Raw genomic sequence first — 19,466 nt, 5'->3', positions numbered from 1 at the left:
CAAAATTTTGTGGAGGAATTTGAATTTTTTTTAATTTATAGATTAATTCTTATTAATTTAAAACTTTTTCATGATTTTTTTACATAATGCATATTTTGAGTGCATAATTAAAAAATTTTAGAGCATATAAATGCATATTTTGACAATTTTTAGTGCATGAATGCATGCTTATTTATGCATTTTTTAGTGCATGAAGTAACGAGCCCTGATAATTATACATTGAAAGTATATAAATAAATAAATAATATACATTCCTTTGACACGAGTTCAAGATTACCAAAAACAGATTAGCGACTTGTATAGAACCACATTATGCATAAAGCTTCACTATTTTTTTTTCAAGGTAGGTAGACATTATTTTTACGAGACTGCTAATCTCTTATACGCACGCTATATAGAGTTAATCGTTTAATGTCTGTGAAATAATAAGAAACATACTAACCTTAAGAAACTCTAGTTTTTAGAGATTTTTAGTCATTTACGTTTCGAGCGATATTTATCATTAAGTGGTCTACGTCTACCTACCTGGCTAAGTACAGTGTATTAGTGTATGCATAGTAGGTATATACATTATACAATATACAGGTTAAATAAGTACTATCGAAAATATGCTGTTTTAAGGTAATAAAGTGACAGGTACTATACGTAAATGTCAAAATGTTCATACGTGGCAGACACTGTACAAATGTACAGCCTGCTATTGCTATGACAATTATATATATTATATTATATTATATACAATAAACATAACGAAAATTGTTTGTATCACGTAATATTTTATACGATTTTTTAACTTATAATTATGTAGCTTAATAATATGTATACATAATATGTATACAAAGTGTACAAGGAAGACCTAACAGATGAAATAACTTCTAATCGATATTAAATTTTTTTTTTTACATATATAATTTATAGTCACTTACGCTTAATGTATAATATAAAAAAATTATTTTTATTTTTTAATAAATACTGAAAATAAAAAATGTTAGTTTTTATTTAAATTTGTTTGAAAAAATTCAAAATAGTAAATTTGTAAATCTGATTTTAAGAACAATTTTACGTTAAAAACATCTATCTCAAGTAGTTTATTCCTTAGAACGTAATAACTTTTCCAAAATATAATTTTTGTGAATTTCTTAAATTATTTACTAACCATATAATTTTTACAATTTTTTTCATACGTTTAAATAGCATAATTTTTTTTTCAGGTCTTCCTGTTATTTCCTGTATATAGCAAATAGCTAGGTACCTAGTACTAACAACGTATACCATCGCAATAAAACACTTAGATACTGGTTACAACATGTATTCCTATAGGTATAGTAGGTACCCGATATTATTAATAATATCTCGTTCTCGTTGTGACATACGTCACATATGAATATGCGATGACATACGTGACGTCGTGACATGGGTACCATACCGAAGACACGATCGTACTTAACGTAAGTCGTGGTATATACCTAACCAACTCGTTCGACGTTTAAGCCGGGTTCACACTACACCGTGTTGTGTAAAATAATCAGTTACCACAGTTACCAAATGTATCCGCATAGTTGAATATATTCAACTGTTAACCGCGTGGTTACATTTATATACGGAAAATTTATAACGAAAAAAAATTATATTATGTTCTCATGAGGTACAATATTCATACCATTGGTTTTGCATTTTGGTATAAACATAAAAACACGAATCGACACGACACGGTGTAGTGTGAACCCGGCTTTAGAATGTTCAGAAACACGGCTAAAATCAATATTCCGGAACAATTGAGTATTTACTAGGTATATAATAATAATATATATTTATATTTACATTTTATACAACAAGTTTGTTAAAAATGATTTAGCGAAAACTATAATAATAACAGCAGTAAGACTTACTAATCAGTAATCACTAATCACTAGTATCTGATATCTAATTATATTGTATACCTAATTATTATGAAGATATACAAACGTATAAGATTATTAAAATGCCAAAAAAATATAATATGACCTGCATGTGTAACATTATAATATTTATTTAATAGCCTGCAGCGAGGTTAAACGATCTGAATATATTTTGTATTTATAAATAAATTTTATTTGAAAGAACTATCGATCATGTTAACAAATATAAACATAATCCGGTGATGTCTAATCGATTGAAAAACAAGAGAAAAATGAATATATGTATACTGATTTATGTATCTATAATAATATGTATCTACAACATATACTTTAATCATAAAAAAATAACACAATTTAAAAATGTAAACCTATATTGTTATTTGGTGATTCACAATTCTAATATCGGGTTACATGAACAATTACTAAACATTTAATATATCAATAAAGAGGTAATGGTCCCTTAAAAATGATCAAGTGGCCCAAGTTCATTACATTTTAGGGAACCATTTAATTAATTAATTTTTTAAGAGACTCGCGGACTCGCCATAAGAACATTTACAGAGATAAAATAACAAAATGTATCTAAAAAACTATAAACATTACTGTCGTTGATAGCATTAATAAGGTTCGTATACTTATATGTAGGTACTAAACTTATATTTAATTAAAATAATTCTATTAAAGCTTTATCAAAGAACACGTCTTATAACTTCAAAAACAATAAATCTTTTTGAAAATTTTTTTTATATATCTTTTGAGTCGTTTCAAAACAACACTTTTGGAAAAAAAAATATTTTTGAAAATTATTTATCCTTATATTTTTTTATGTTTTTAGTTTTTTGATAAAAAACACATACATTTTTGATTTAAATTCTCGAGCATAATATTTTTCAAAAATTAAAATCAATACATTCATCGCTCCACAATCTAAAATATATCAATACCTAATAATAAATGCTCTTCAATAAAATAATTATAAATTATATTTTTTGAGAAATGTTAAGAATAATTTTATGTTTCAATCACGGATATGGCAACGGAGTAATAAAATACATTTATGTTTCAATTTATTAAATGAAAGTGCAATGTTATGGAAATGGGGGAAGGAAGTGAAATCTTATGTTGTCGTGTAAATGAGCTGTAGATAGATTACTAAGGAAATGAAAACAAGACGGAATCATTAAAAGAATACCACTAACTCCATCTTAAGTGTAATAATTATTTCACTATCTGGAAAATATAAAATTAAATCGGTATTTATACGTTCATTGATGGATTTATGGAAAAATTAAAAAGAGAAGGTATATACATTTTTTTTATTCGTAAAATATAGTGTTATAAAGTATAAACTATTAACTAATTTACACATAAAATTGTATTTTAATATTATATAAATATATAAAATATAGGTACTATAGCTGTAATCCTTGACTTCACCTGGGTTAAAATGTACATCTTCTTATCATTTTCCGTTTTCTTCAGTTTAAAATTCATATAATACAAACACAATTTTCCATTTTTTAATTCTGGTCTTGATGTTAACACAAAAAACTGGAAACAGATTCAGCAAATTCTTAAAAGCCGACTTATACCCAATATGTTTAAGATTGGTATTTATTTTTGTGTGTTTACACCAAATATATGCCCAGAATTAAAAAAGAAAATCATGATTGCAAATCATAAAATTAATCTTTGAAATTGTGTTCATAAGTAGGTATTTGACTTCAAAATGTTTAAAGAATGTATATTTCTATTGACTGTAATAATAATATTATTATTTGTAAGTTGTATGCAATGGCAAACATTAATAAACAAAAAAAAATATTCGATTTTTGAGAGCCAAAACTAAAATCATGCGTGAGCCACTCTATACCTTACTATAAGTGAAAAAAATAAGCTATATACACCCTTTGAGTCTCGAGGAATCTATTGATATAAATTATATTAAATGTGGTGCAGTCTTTTTTGAGTCTATAAAGGACAAACAAAGAAAATATTTATATATATAGATAGATGAACCATTGAGAGCTTACCATATAAAATCAATGTTGTATTATTTAGGTTTTTTGAAATTTAAATACACCTATATAATAAAGGATACAATTATTTTTATATACATGGAAAAAATAACTTTGACAATTTTTTACCAAGTATTTATACCAAACTATCAGAGGTTAGTAGATATATACTATAGTGACACAATACATAAAAATTTAAATCCAAAAATGTTATTTACCTAGCTACGTGAATGGTGTAGGTACCTACCTATCAAATAACAATAAATACAGTGAAAATTCTAAGTGGAAAAATAATACCAATCACTAATCAGCTGATTTAGACTATATAATCATTATTTTTATTAGATCGTGGAAATTAAAACGTACATTTATAAAATCTAGTAGAACACTTTCTATATATAAAGCCAGAGATGTAAGCTTGAAAATTTTTTTTTCATTGAAATATTCTGATCACTTTCTTTTTTCTACACATAATTAATTTTGAGATCGCACAGTTAGTATATTTTAAATATTTAATTAGGAATTAATATGAACTAAAATTAAAATACATAAGGAATTGTAGGTAGATACTTAAATAAAACATATTTATCGATTAAAAATAATTGTGACTTGTGGTTTTACAACCTTGCATTTATACTAAGTACAATGTAATTTTGAATAACTAATAAGGTCGCCGCTTATAATGATCACATCCGTCCGAGAGTATTTTGATCACTTTAACCGGAAATCACTATAAGCGGCGACTCAAAAAATATCAAAAAAATAACGAAAATTGTTTTAAATACAAATTTTATTTCGTACAAAACATTAAAAAGACTGTGTAAAATATCAAAATTATATTTCGTCATCATTTGAAAAACTGGTAAGTCCTTATCTACATCCAGCCACTCATTTAAGGTTAAATTCAAACATATACGATATTACGATATGAAGTACACTCATTACGTGGGTCACATGTCTAACGCATTAGATAAGATTAGGACGGCCGTTCGTAATCGTTTTTCCTCCTTTGTGTACATAAAAATAGGTAATTTTACTATAAATTTTATTTCTGACATGATTATTTCTGATCACTATAACCGAAAACCTGATCACAGTACGCGATGAAAAATGCACTGAAGATGGCTGTTTGTTCCGTTCCTGACATTTTTGATCACTAAAAGCGGCTGATTCTTATAACCAGTGAACACTATAAGCGGCGACCACTGTAACTTTTCAAAAATGGTTGTTAGTGTACAAATTATGGAAACAACTCAAACAATAAATAACAAAAAATGAAAAAAAAAAACAATAAATTAAAGAAAACGTTTAGACACTCAACATTTATACTGAAGTGAAAGTATAAAATGTTTAATAAAAATGCACTTTATTATCGCTATGGATTTTGGATTCCCTATATTATGTTCAATAGAATAATATTAATATGGGTAAATGATAATACAAGTACTCAGCTTTAAATATAATTATGTAAGTTAAATATTCTATAGATATATATTATCAACTATCAAGAAATTTATCTGATAAGTAATTAGTAATTGTAAGAAATTGTAAAATTTTCATGAAAATTTATTAATACTAGATATAATATCAATATCAAAAGTAGTTTTTTTTTATAGAAATATTAAATTTTTATAATCACGAGAAAAAATCTAACTATATTGTGTAGTAGTTACTCGTAGGCTTAATAAATATTGTCAAAAGACCATCAAAATAATAGGTTACCTCATAACTTATTACTTTTGAATTTTGATCATTATAAAAATATGCATGCACCTTTTATGCATTGGGTATTTGGCCTATGTAATATGAATCATTCCACATATTCAAATGAAAAATGAAAATTACTAATAAGTATTTACATAGATGACTTTTTACATTAAAGAAACAGGATTCAACCCGTTTTTACCGATTAATATCAACGTATTACCAATCTATATATTATATACTATACCTTCCTAGTACCTAAAAAATTGATGATTTCTCTTGTAAATATTACTAACCAAACTAACTGTTTAAGAACAACTTCAGATCATGCGTAGGATACCTAAAGTATAGTAAACAATCAACTTTATAATAATAATATTGAATTTCAAATGAAAGAAATTAAATTAGGTTTAGATAATATTATAAAATATTAATATTGAATAAATTATAAATAATGCAACAATTTTATCTAGAAATGCTACGTAGTGATGATGATGACAAATCAAATATTAGACCACATAAAATAATATATTATAAATCATTTATTATTTTTTTAGAAAGCCTCAGTAGGTAGGTGCTATCAGTGTCGTAGCCAGAACATTTTTTTTGGGGGGGAAGGCACTTAATTTTTTCTCTAGCCGTTGAAATACAAGAATATCTAATTATGACCCCTTTGTTCATAAAGTGTATATACTCTTTTTATAACTACCTATATATTTATGTTAACAACTATGGTACCTACATTTAATATAACAATGTATTAATATTATTGTAAACCAGGTTAATGTATTCATTAATATAAGCATATTAATCATTATATTAAAATGTGTTATAAACAAAACATTCCATTTTTTTGTTCGAATATCATTAAAACTTACTAACAAAAATACAAGACTATTTTAGGGCTGTTGAAAGCTGATCGTTTTTTGTGCGTATAGTACTACAGTACTATAAACTATAGTACTTATTATAATAAGCTGAAAAAAAATAAACTTCCAAAAGTTCAATTTTAATTTCGAAAAATATAAGAATTTCTCTGATTTTTATCAGTGTGTTGTAGGAAGAGAATTTTTTTTTTAGTAATACTAAAGTAAAAGTGAATTTTGAAAAAAAAAAAAAGAAAATTTATTTGATTATAAAATATCAAAATTCCATTTCCTACATAAACTAGAAAAGAGATTAAGGAATTCAAATGTTTTCAAAATTAAAATTGGGCTTTTGATACTGGGTGAATTTTTCTAACACTTTTTGGGAGTTTCGTGGCACATGGGAGTTGAATATTTTTTATCACAAAATATAGAGACATGACTGCGCATATGTACGTTACTGACTTCTGAGGTTCGATAATTTTAGCCGTCGTTTATCTTTAATGACAAAGCTTTCGAGGAACTCACACACACTAATGATCAGTCACACAGGACTAACCGATGTACAATATTTCCTAAATCCGACCCGATTTTGATAGCTTTAACTTTTAATTTTTATCAAACATATAATACAATATAAAACAAACCAAAACAAATTTCGGGGGGGGGGGGGGCGTGCTCCCAGGGCCCAATCCCTAGCTACGGCACTGGGTACTATAGATATTTAACCTTATAAATCTATTAAGCTCAATGAATATTTTATTTTTACATGCGAGGAAGTGAGAAGTATATACCTAATTAAAGTGTAAGAAATGTTTTAAAAAAATTGTTAACTAGATTTTTTACTATTTTTAAATTAAAAAAAGCAAATATTACTATAAGTACTTGATCCTGTACTTATAAAAAAAGGTAGCAAGTAAATGTGTAAAAACATTTATCAGTAAGAATGTTGTTACAAAATGTAAAATAAGAATTTAATTTAAAAGCAGCTTTATTTTTTTTTTTTAATAATAATTTTCTCAGTGCAATGTTACTTTGTACGAGTAATATAGTTACCCCGTGAGGGTTGTCTCGGAAATACCTACGCTTCAGCCGTTTACTTTTCCATTATGCGTACATTTTACTCCAGCGGCATCTCTTTATATCAATTTATATTCACGAAAAAAAAACAAGCAACCAAATTCAAAATACCTGATAAGATACGCATTCAGAAAACGAATAATTTATTTTAATATAAAAATAATACGTTTTAATTCAAATTATTTTTAAATAGAATATTTATCACCTTCAAGCTTTTTTGCGATAATTTTAGTACACGTTACCATTTAATTATTTCTAGGATTTATAAAAATATATATACACCGTAACTTGTACTTAAATTCAAATTAAATTGAATGAAAACACTTAGTAGAACCTAGCAAATGAGAAGTAAAATACACGAATAGAGCATATATTAAAATATTCATTTTTGTACAGTCTAAAAGTAAGAATTTTAAACTTTACACATAATCATAAAATCAATTAAAAATATTTGAGATTCATCGCATGCGTCGGTGAAATGCTACATTAATAATTTATATACATAAACAGAACACGGTGACTGATCACTTTTTGACTATAATATATTATATTTATGTAACTACGTATGTATAGTAAATACTAAATAGTGTACAGCGCCAAACGAAATTCATTGATTATTTCTTACTTATTACAATATAGGTGGATACTACCATCATTGTTAATTTAACATTTATGAATTATGATGGTAGGTACCCAGAAATTGCTCATGCGCATGCACTGATCATTTTGTGCTTTCTTAATACCACCATGGATCCCATCTTATTGTACTATTTTGTTTTAGAAATCCGTATAAAAAAAAATGATAACGTGTCAATATTATTATATTCTTCGACTCAACCTACAACTTACAAGCATACAACGAACTATTTTAATAATGTACAAACCCAGCGGATCGTTGTGTTTGACAACATATTTTGATTTATAATCCAATGAATATTGAAAACTAATCAATTCGAAAACTTTTGCATTATTTCATATTGTTGGTAATAATTAATCTCTTATGGTATACCTATGAATTTAATATATTATTATTTTATCTATAAATTACAATTGAATAATGTAAAAATTAAATGAATTCTCCATAAAGAAACTGAAATGTCTAAAATAACTTCTATTTAACTAATTCTTCAAAATATAACTTAAAAAATTTAATATAGAATAGGTTTTCCTGTTCATAGTAAAATTCACTCATTTGATTTTCATACCCTGTACCCAATTAAAGTTTTAATAATACTTAGTTGAAGTACTCATTTTGAAAATTAATTATTAGTTTGAAAACGTGTCATAAAAAAATGTGTATACTTTAAAATAAACCAACTGTTGAGCCAATTAGTTTAACAAACACGTTTTATTGGTTTTAACGAGCGAACTAGCAATATTTCGTCATTATTCAAAAGTTTATTAATTTAATATATAAATAAAAAGATTTTTGTGCTGAACTGCTGATACTCAATATTTTTATAATTTGTAAAAACCGTAGATAATATATTTTACCTAGGTTATCGAAGTAATAAATAGTAAAATACGGTGAAAACCGAAAAATATATCGTCATGACATATACTTAAAAGTTGAAATTATACAGAGTTTTAATTTTAAACACGATCTGTAAAAGTTCCAATAATAATACCTACTTTTTTATAGGTACACGTCATGCAGGGAGATTTTTTTAACTAAACTCAGCCCCGTCTTATGCTTAAATTATACTTATTACATTTTAATATTTTATATGTCCATCAATATAAAATAACCACCAGTACGTATCGTTACTATTTCACCGAGGTTGAACTTAGATTTTAATCATTTATCGAGTTACCTACAGTATAATAACACATTAGTGATACCTTAAATAATTCTAAAAAAGTACAAAATGTCAGTAATGATGGTCATAGAAGAGTATGAATGCGGTCGTATGTAATGTACATTCCCTCAAGACGTAATCTGTAAATAATAACATAGTGGACATGATATTATGCTTCTGTGTATTAAAGAGTTGGACATTGTTCAACTTTTTGGTTACCAACATTTTGATACCTGACCTACGTGGCAACCTGCGTTTTAGATGACGTACGCTGAACACAAGACAAAACGGTGAAGTGGAAACCAGGCATTACCTCTACGCGTTGCCCTTTGCTCGTAATCCTCGGGAAACGAGTGAAGCGTTTCGTCGGACCGGAAATTAGACTCACATAATATAAACGTAGGTACTTACATAACTTGTTTCACCGGAATTTGTTGTACTACACACCATTATTAGCATTTATACGCACTCAGGGAACGATAATGTGAAAACGGCTTGAACAAGAACCCAACGGCTCGACGAACGTCGAGGAAAAAAATTCGGCGATGACCGCGGAAAATATTACAGTTGCCCGTTCACAGAATATTATATGAGTTTACAATGTGACCATGGTCACCGAATGTATACTGCGGTTGTAGGCTTTATTAAACCGCAATAATGTAGCCCCCCTGATTGGCCGAAACATTCGTTTGATACCCGATCATTTCTTGTTTAATTTTGTAGAAATCTACAAATGATACTGTGAAGTTGGATTGTATTTTCACCGTGTGGTTACGAATGGCTACCGTATTATGCGTTATACAGATATACAATAAGATGTGTTTATTTTTTATCGCAGACACGGGACACGGTTGTATGGAAAACTTTTAACCTTTAAGGGGGATTCGTCGTGTCGTGTCGTGTGAATATATTATATTATAATATATTATAATATAATATAGTTTAATATATTCAATTATACGGTATCGTTTTGTAATTGTGGTAACCGTGATAATTTCACACGACACGATGAGGTGTGAATCCCCATTTAACCTTTTGAAGGCTTTGTTCTGCAACTGCCAACGGTATCGCCTGCATCGTGTCAATGTAATCGAAGTGCCTATATGCTTATAACTTCTAGAATGAGTGTTATACCAATATTTTATAACCAATGTATTTGCTATATAGGTACACCAAAATACACGGCACGGTGGTACAGTGTTAAGGCACTTTTTATTACGAGCAAAAGGCGGCGCTTCAATAGTGGATAAGTCCCAGTATAGTCCCACATAAGTCACATACACCTATGAAGACATGAATTATAAGGTAAGTATGTATATAATATCTATTAGGTTACTATTCTCTGCGTTGGTAGTCTGTAATAGTGCGATACCTATTATAGTGGTATTAATAAATATGTTATTGCACCATGGCGAATTCATTGAAAATTATAATATCAGAACGTGGGAATGAATTAGCTGTGGTTTATTTACATAAATATCGTTTCATAAGAAAACGCAAATACAGAGATTGTAAAATGGTTATGTTCTAACAAAAGTTGTTCTATGGTAAAGTTAATTTCTTTAATGGTTTTTCAAAAACCACGTTTGAGGGCATAGGCGCATAGCCCAGCATTAATGTACCTAAATAAGTTAAAAATAATTTTTAATAATTTAAAACATACCAACTCAATCTCTATCTTTATTATTGATCTTCGGCCTGATCCTTTATTTCCTATTAACCCTTGCCAGTTACCACCCGGAAATTAAAATACATAATAAATTACCCGTTTACACGCCTATAATAGTCAAAATTGCCACTATCAATCAGGACACAGCTGATAATGATAAAGCAAACGTCTTATTTTAATTATTGGTCACAAACAATTTAAAAATACTAAAACCTAAGCAGCTGCTATTTTATTTCAATAAGTACTATTTGAAGCCTTAACAGTAATGGTCCCTTTAAAAACTAATAATAATAATGTACTATATACATAATTTCCCTTAATGGTTTGACAAAAAAAACTCCAAACCCTATAGTTCTTTCTCCAATAGTTTGGTGAAAAAATAAAGCTCATTCAATATATATGAAAAATAAAACTAAATAAAATTATAATAACTTTTTGAATTTGAGAGCTCAATATAAATCGAAATCTAAAATAGTTTTCCACGATACGCATACCACTGGTCGGAAAATATAATCCTAACAGACCCGAAACAATTTTGGAAACAATAGTTTTCGTGGTATACTTACCAAAATTGATATTATGTATATAATATGTTACACACAAATACACAATTTACAAATATAAAGTCCCACTATTTTATTTCTGGATTAATAAAAACTTGTAAAAAAAAAACATAATTGTCCACATTATTATTATATACAGTAAATCAAAAAACTATTAACGTAGAAAATTAATTGAACCTATAAACTTTACAACTACATGATTAAAAATTAAAATCAATGATAAATTTAACAATATCACCACTATTCCGTGACGAATTATTAGGAAAATAACCTCAACAGAATAGTGAAAATCTTAGTGAATCGTTTGTAAGAACTGCAGGTAGTCCAACGAGGATTTACTATTCATTGAAAGTGGTGACGTAATGGAGCTCACAACCGTTGCTACCGACACTTTAAATTGGTAAATCTTTGCGTAGCATCTCTTAAAAGTAATATAAGATACGCTCTTTAAAAAGAAAATACTTAATTTTAAATTAACTCCTTTTACTGTGTGTGTGTGACGTTTTTAATATTCCTTATACATACAATTTTAAATGTATTAAAATATGTCTAGATGTATATACTACATATTTAAATTTAAATTTTAAAATATGTTATCATTGTAAACCTACATTAATATAATGTTGATTGTCAATATAGTGACAAATAAAGATATATAGGAGTTAATGTAACAAAATATTTCTAATTCTGGACGTTAATTTTGACTGTAAGCCTGTGGATTTAATTGTTATTGTTTTGCAAAATCATAATATATTATACCCCTTAGCCCTTTTGCTTAAACTGTACTTTCGACTAATTCAGAAGAGATATTCTTAACACGGTTTGAGTTAATTCCACAATAGCTCTTAATCTATGTATTCGCAGAGAATATCGCGACGTTAGTTTCAATATAAACTGTACATGTATACGAAGTTTAATAAATTTAAAAAATATATAATGTTTAAGGACATAGGATGATATGTTAATAATTAATTATCATTTATCAGTATCAATGTCTATTAAACAATAAATAAATATTGAATGTTCATTAATTTATTCATTAATTTCTTTAACACCATAATGGGCTATGATGGTAAAAATAATATACATATTTATTGAGAATAGATAAATGTAATAACTAATAAGTAATAGTAATGATTATTTAGTATTACAATATTACATTTTGGTAAATTTTAATTTATTTATAATGACCATTAAAATATACATTATTATAATGCGTGTTATTGTTATATGATGTACATAATTCCATGGCTGAATTTATACAAAGTCGTACAGCAGTACATAAATTAAAATATTATATGAATAATACGATATAAAGCTGGCATATGAAAAAATATATATATAAATTCGTCCAAACAACTATCACAAGTTATTATAAATATTGATGGAAATCAATAAAATGGCTTTAATATTATGAAATCGTTGAATAAATTATTTTTCAATAGCTATACTACTTTTTCTGATTATTTATAAAAAAAAATAAGGTATACATAATATTATACGTATGAGCACAACAGATCACAGATGTATGATTCGATCGTCGTTAGTTGATGCATTGGTTATTACTTATTAGGTATAAAAAGTAGTTGAATAATTTTAAATTACATAATAACATAGGAAAATACCTAGATACTAGTTAATCTTAGAGACATATACAAAGTGTTTCACCAAGCATGCTCACACCCTTTTCTTCTTCAATAATAAAATTATTCAAAAACGGATTTTCGGAATTATGAAATATACTTTTTTAAAGACGATGTTTTGAAATTCTTGATATTTTTTTGTACTATTTAAAGAGAAAAACCTCTTGTAAAAACAACAATTTCTGTTTTTCTACCGTGAATATTATTAATCAGAATAGCCCCGGGGGCTATGCCGATTTGAAAATTGTATGGATTCATATTAATAATTTGTAAACATGGTAAATCATGTAAGTATGTGTGTAATAAATACTAGATCCATTATTACATCTAATTTATATTTTTGTATAATCATTTTTAAGAGCCATTATTATATCCTTATTGTATAAACATTATAATAACTGAGAAACCACAAGTTCAAATTTTGAATTAGGTCGTATACCTACCTACATGAAATTTTCCAAAAAATGATATGCTTCATAATTTACATTAAAAACGAGGGTTCTAATTTAAAAAACAGAATTAGTTTGTATCACCACGGGACACTCCTTAAGTAGTAAGAAAATACAATTCAAAAATATGGTCTTTTAGTTTTTTTAAAAATTCCAAAATTCATTATTAAAAGGAAAAGGAGGGTGACTTTGATTGGTGAATCAACCTTGTTGTTAAAGTCGATTTTGCCAAATTGAACATTTATAAACTACATACGACGTACCTTCCTATTACCTAGTTAACAAATGTAGTCACTCATCTTATACGTAAGAAAGGTCGCCGTATCTCGTTATCTAACATGCTTATATTATTTTATAGTAATTCACTTAGGTACTTTAATAAAATAATATAATTGTATTATAATATATGTGATGTATTGCGTATAACGAATGTAACTCAATTTCTGAAAACCAGTCAAAAGGTTCAATTAATGTCTATTCATTCATTTTTCAACAAAAAATTAATGTCTATAATACTATTAACGTAACTATGTAGTATACACTCATCTACTGACTAGGTTGAATTGTAACTGTGGTCTGTATGTAATTTTTTGCTTATTCTATAATTTATCATTTAACCTATAAATTATTATATTACCGATACTTAATAGCCATAGTATAATATGGCCATAAAATAATATGCAATAACATTTATTTTATTCGGGTGTGTTTTAAAATCTACTGTCTAGTGAGTAATAATAAGGATTATCCTAATAAGTACGATTTGAAAAGTACCACTTGACCATAAATAATATGTATATGTAGAGCGTATTATTTAACAAGTACCTATTGTTTGTGGTTTTAGCTGAAGTTTTATCTTTACATTATACGCCATATTCTATACAATACATTGAATAAATAAATTTATATATCATAATGAAAATAATAATGTAGCGAATTATTATAACGAAACAGCGACGACAATAAGCCTCGTTAAAACTCGTTTAATCGATATTTCGCGTATATAATTACACGTTTGATGATAGTGTTTGATTCGCAGGCATTGACACATAATAGGTATTATATTATATGCCTATCATAATATTACTTTAGGCGTGAATAATTTGTAAATATTAAGGGTGCTTAAACACTGAGCAAAATATACCTACAGACTACAGTGCATGATAAAATTCAAATTTTAAAAGCTTATTAATTAAAAACTATCGAATCTATAGACGGATAAACCAACAAACATAAAGATAAAAAAATAATATAAAATATTAGAGTGGAAAGTAATAAATAACTAAATTTTTCCAAAAGGAACTTTTAAAAATAGTTAGTGTTCACGCTGTTAAACAAATAATTATCCTATGTACAATATATTTATGAACACTGGTGTATATATATATATATATATATATATACACCTATTGCATCCACTTGACGAAATCACTCTTTTCGTGAAAAGGACTCCACTTCATGAAATGTATTCATTTCGAGAAAATTACATTTTATTACATAATATGGATGGTTTTTTGATCTTTCCCTGAAGTAGACAAAACTAATTTTATCCACATGTGTTATAAATATTTTTTTATATTTTTGAATTATAATATTTTACAATATTATTGCTTTAATACAATTACATTACAAACTAATATTTTTGTGGTTAAAACAAGCACATCGTGTAATAAATTATTAGCTTTGTTATAAATATGTAAAAAATTAAAATTTTAAAATTGTTGAAGGTAGTAGAATAAAAACATATCATACATTTACACATAATATACTATTTTTTGGGCAAAAATATAACGTCTATACAGTTTTTATCAGAAATTCTAAAAATATTATAGGTTTACCCCTATTAGGTAATTTGAATAGTTCTCAAATTTATCAGCACAAAATGTGTATCCTTAATCCTTATATGGAAAGTAAACGAGCAATAGAGGTTACGTTAATATTAATTTGCTTAGTATTTTTTGTACGTTTAAAGCACCAAGTATACTACAAAGTGATAATACCCTAGAGTCTATGAACTGTGTATTAGATGAATTAAAATAACTTTGACCAGAGTGTGTTATCGAACACGGACGTCCGAGGCACCCACGGAGCAAGGGAGTATCAAATGAACCAATCGAGATGTCGAACACGCATACTAAGACGATAAGTCCAACAAATGGTCAGTTGGTATTTTATTTGTTCAATGACAAAAAAACTGTACGGATCTTCGTACAATAAGCTAAGGCTACATAATGTGTTATTTGGAATTAGGTACTTAAAAGACTAGGTACCATTTTGACTTTGTTAAAACAATTACAACTGAGGAAGAAATAAAATATCTATACATGTATTATAAACATGTGGAACGTTTAACTGTAAATTATCAATGCTCTTTATGACTTAAATGGAAACTGCAGAAGAACCGAAGCAATAATATGTAAAAGAAATTATTAGTCGATTAAGAATCAGGCACACAAGACTTACAAAGACCTACACAAGATTTCTTGTAACAAAAGAAGAACCTCTTATATGCAAAGCATGTGGTATTAAGTTCACAGTAAAGCAATTATCAAAGGAATGTCAACGATATGAACAGGATCGATGGAATCTTAACATGCCAGAAAGCCTCGACGCTACACTTTGGGCCCAACCCTGAACAATACAAGAAAATTCTGAACTAAAAACAAAATTATTATTATGATATGTGGTGTACCTACAACTGTCAACTTGTATAGATTATACATATAATAACGCGAAATTGGCAGTGATTATTGCCCAAGTGGCGTTAAAATAATAAATTCAAATTTATAATAATTATAATATAAATAGAAAATTGGGTTAAAGTTAGTGAGATAAACGGCAATAAGTCTTGCAACTAACTGCTTGAAATTTGGTGTATGATTCATGCACACCATATTCGTGAACTTAGTATTTTATATGCAGGCTCTCAATTTTTGACTAACGAAGATCACTACTTACTGGACATTTCTCAGCAAATGATTTATGTGAAGTCTCATAATGACGTTTGATATTGAAAACTTAAATAACTGGTAGAAAATCAAACAAACTGGCAATGCCCCTGAGCCTACCTACATATTGTGTTATCATTTTTTTACTTTTTATATGCAGCCCAGATAAAATGTATCCACGGGCTGCCTTTTGTTGCCGTTGATGTAGATAATATTTCATATTTATATATTATGTAGTTATCTATTATAATATACACATATGATAAGTAAATGCCACGCCGTTCCACAATCGCCGTGATTTCGGGTAAACGCTTGCGATCAATAATCAATAAGGTATTAACTATTAAGGTACAGTATGATATAATATTACCTTTATATTATATATGCACGCCAATATTATTGTTGTTAAAGTACCGAGTCAATGTAGTACAACAGGTGTGGCATCTGATACCGACAATATGATCTATAGGTAGTATTTATAATTTATATATGTTACATATGTCGATATTTGACACCTGCAAGGTAAACACAAAACGCGTTGAGATCCTTGGAATTTACGTGCGCGATTTCTGAATAGTAAATAATATCACGTGACTTTAAAATATCCACCCCCCCTCTATCACCACCTACCACCGTACAATGAGATATTATGAATTATGATTGGTAGTAGTTGGTATAGCCAACAAGGCTATGCGATTTATGATTCCCGTGATAGCTCTACATGTAATATGTATTATGTATATAGTCGTATACTCGCGTATAGATTACGATGAACGGCGGCTGTGCGAGTATACCAGGTGAAGACTATAAATCGTCACATATAGTCAGAACTATTACAGTGCACTCTACTTAATACTCGAACAGATACTCAGGTGTAAATCGGATTGGATTTATGGCGCGAAATTACAACAGCTATAATATAAAGCATATTATAGACATAATAATAATATACATAAATATAAATACATAACGACGTAATGAAATACGGAGATAGCTGCAGATAATAATAATAATATGTGCGTACAAAATATACATCGTGATATCATCCCCGTTATCAGATCGGGTGGAACGGTGCGTTTGATAAAAATTTAAAACCAAAAATACGTGTTATTTCAGACGCAAACAGTGTCCGCGGGACATTCGGCATGCAAGGCAGGGCGCGCGTGTCGCACACGCGTTATTATCTGCAAGGCATAGGTGGCAAAGCGATACACTATATACAATATATGATACGGGGTAAAAAGGCAGTGTGCATATACTGTACGGACTGCGAGAAGACTTATAATATCAGGTAGGCACAGGGGCAATTTGAGGGGGACTTGGGTGTGCTTACCACCCAGAATTTTGAATTTAGCACCCCCAGATTTTTCATTGAAATTTGAAATTGCGCCCCTGCAGGTAGGTACCTATATGACGCGTAAATCGTGTGTGAATCGCAATTTCAAACGTCGGAGATACTTCATAGATCCGAGACCTGCAGCTGTAACGAGCTGCGGATCGATCGTCGAAGGCTGCTGGAGAAAACCGAAAGAAAATAACGAACATTGGCCGGTCGCGTGCACGCGGCGTTTCGAAAACCGTTGTCGTCCGACCACGGACGTGCTTCGGATGCGACAAATAACCGCCGTGAATTCCGCGTAAAGTCACGTCGTTTAAAAATATATTGCAAGCGTAACAATACCAACGTTGCCTACCTATGTATCGAAATGCAACGTAGGTGCCTAAATATAGCTACACCTACGTAACACTACACTACAATATACTATAATATTATACACACAAACATATAAATATTTACACACACACATACATACCACATATACATAATATATATATATATATATATATATGTATATATATTATGCACACGTGTATAATAATACACACACACATACTAATGACGACGAGTACCTGTGCAGTTGTATATTGTGTACTTTGGTAAAAGGGCACATCGGTCATACGCACGTGAACACACACTGACTTATATTGTTATTACTATTATTATTATTATTATTATTATTATTATTTTTATTATTATTGTTGTTGTTGTATATGCTGGTGGGCGTGCGCTCGAAAAGTCGTCGTGCTCATGCGGCGGCCGCTGGTCCGGGACTGTGGAAGCTGTGCGAGCAGTCCCGCCGGCAGGTCAGGGGGCTCATTGATTTTCGGCACCCGTTGTCGTCTCCCCAGCCCGCACTGCCGCGGCCACGCGCGCCCGTCACCACGCGCGGGTCACATTGCACCGAAGCAGAACGCTTCACGCCCAACCAATCGCCGAGTGCATCGATTCCGAAAAATACGCCCCGGTGGCGGCGTCCGTCCCCGGGTTTGGGTGATGTGGGAGGGATGCTGTGTGTGTATGAGTGCTCGGGGGGTGTGTGGACCACCCTCGCGCCTTGATCGCGGTGGCAGCGAGAAGAGAACGTTGTTGTAGTAATATAAAATAATTATCGTTCCGGAAGGGGACTGAAGCAGGCAGATATCACCAAGTCGACCGGGAAATGAAAACAATATGGCACGTTGGCTGCTGAAAACAATATTGTTTCGTCGGCCGTTTATTTATAGCCGACTAATGTTCGCGGTCGACGAAGACCACATAATATTATTTTTAATACCTTACATATCATTATAACGTACCTAGGTGTATAATATATTAATATATTATATTATATTATAAATTATAATATATAACGCAATTTTATTATTGTCGTTATTACCGTTACATACTTATTGGTATAGTTGACAAGAAAATGATAAATCATGTAGTCCTTAAAACGTATTATTGAAATACGACGCGGCGCTAATCATAAATTATTATGACGTTCGGTA

At 29.1% G+C, this 19,466-nt stretch overlaps 1 protein-coding gene across 1 annotated transcript in view; it reads right to left on the bottom strand.

Moving 5' to 3' along the window:
- LOC100164141 (muscarinic acetylcholine receptor DM1) overlaps positions 1–18,823 on the bottom strand; it is a 38,005-nt gene extending 19,182 nt beyond the window's left edge. Inside the window, exon 1 of the mRNA XM_008189110.3 lies at positions 18,549–18,823. The gene's annotated coding sequence lies outside the window, so the exon portion shown is untranslated. The remainder of the gene's footprint in view (positions 1–18,548) is intronic.
- Positions 18,824–19,466: the final 643 nt, after the last annotated feature.

This window comes from Acyrthosiphon pisum, chromosome A3 (assembly GCF_005508785.2).
Source record: "Acyrthosiphon pisum isolate AL4f chromosome A3, pea_aphid_22Mar2018_4r6ur, whole genome shotgun sequence".
In the NCBI taxonomy this organism is placed as follows: Eukaryota; Metazoa; Arthropoda; class Insecta; order Hemiptera; family Aphididae; genus Acyrthosiphon; species Acyrthosiphon pisum.
Note: the sequence above shows the minus strand (reverse complement) of the source record. Positions and strands in the feature narration are given on the sequence as shown.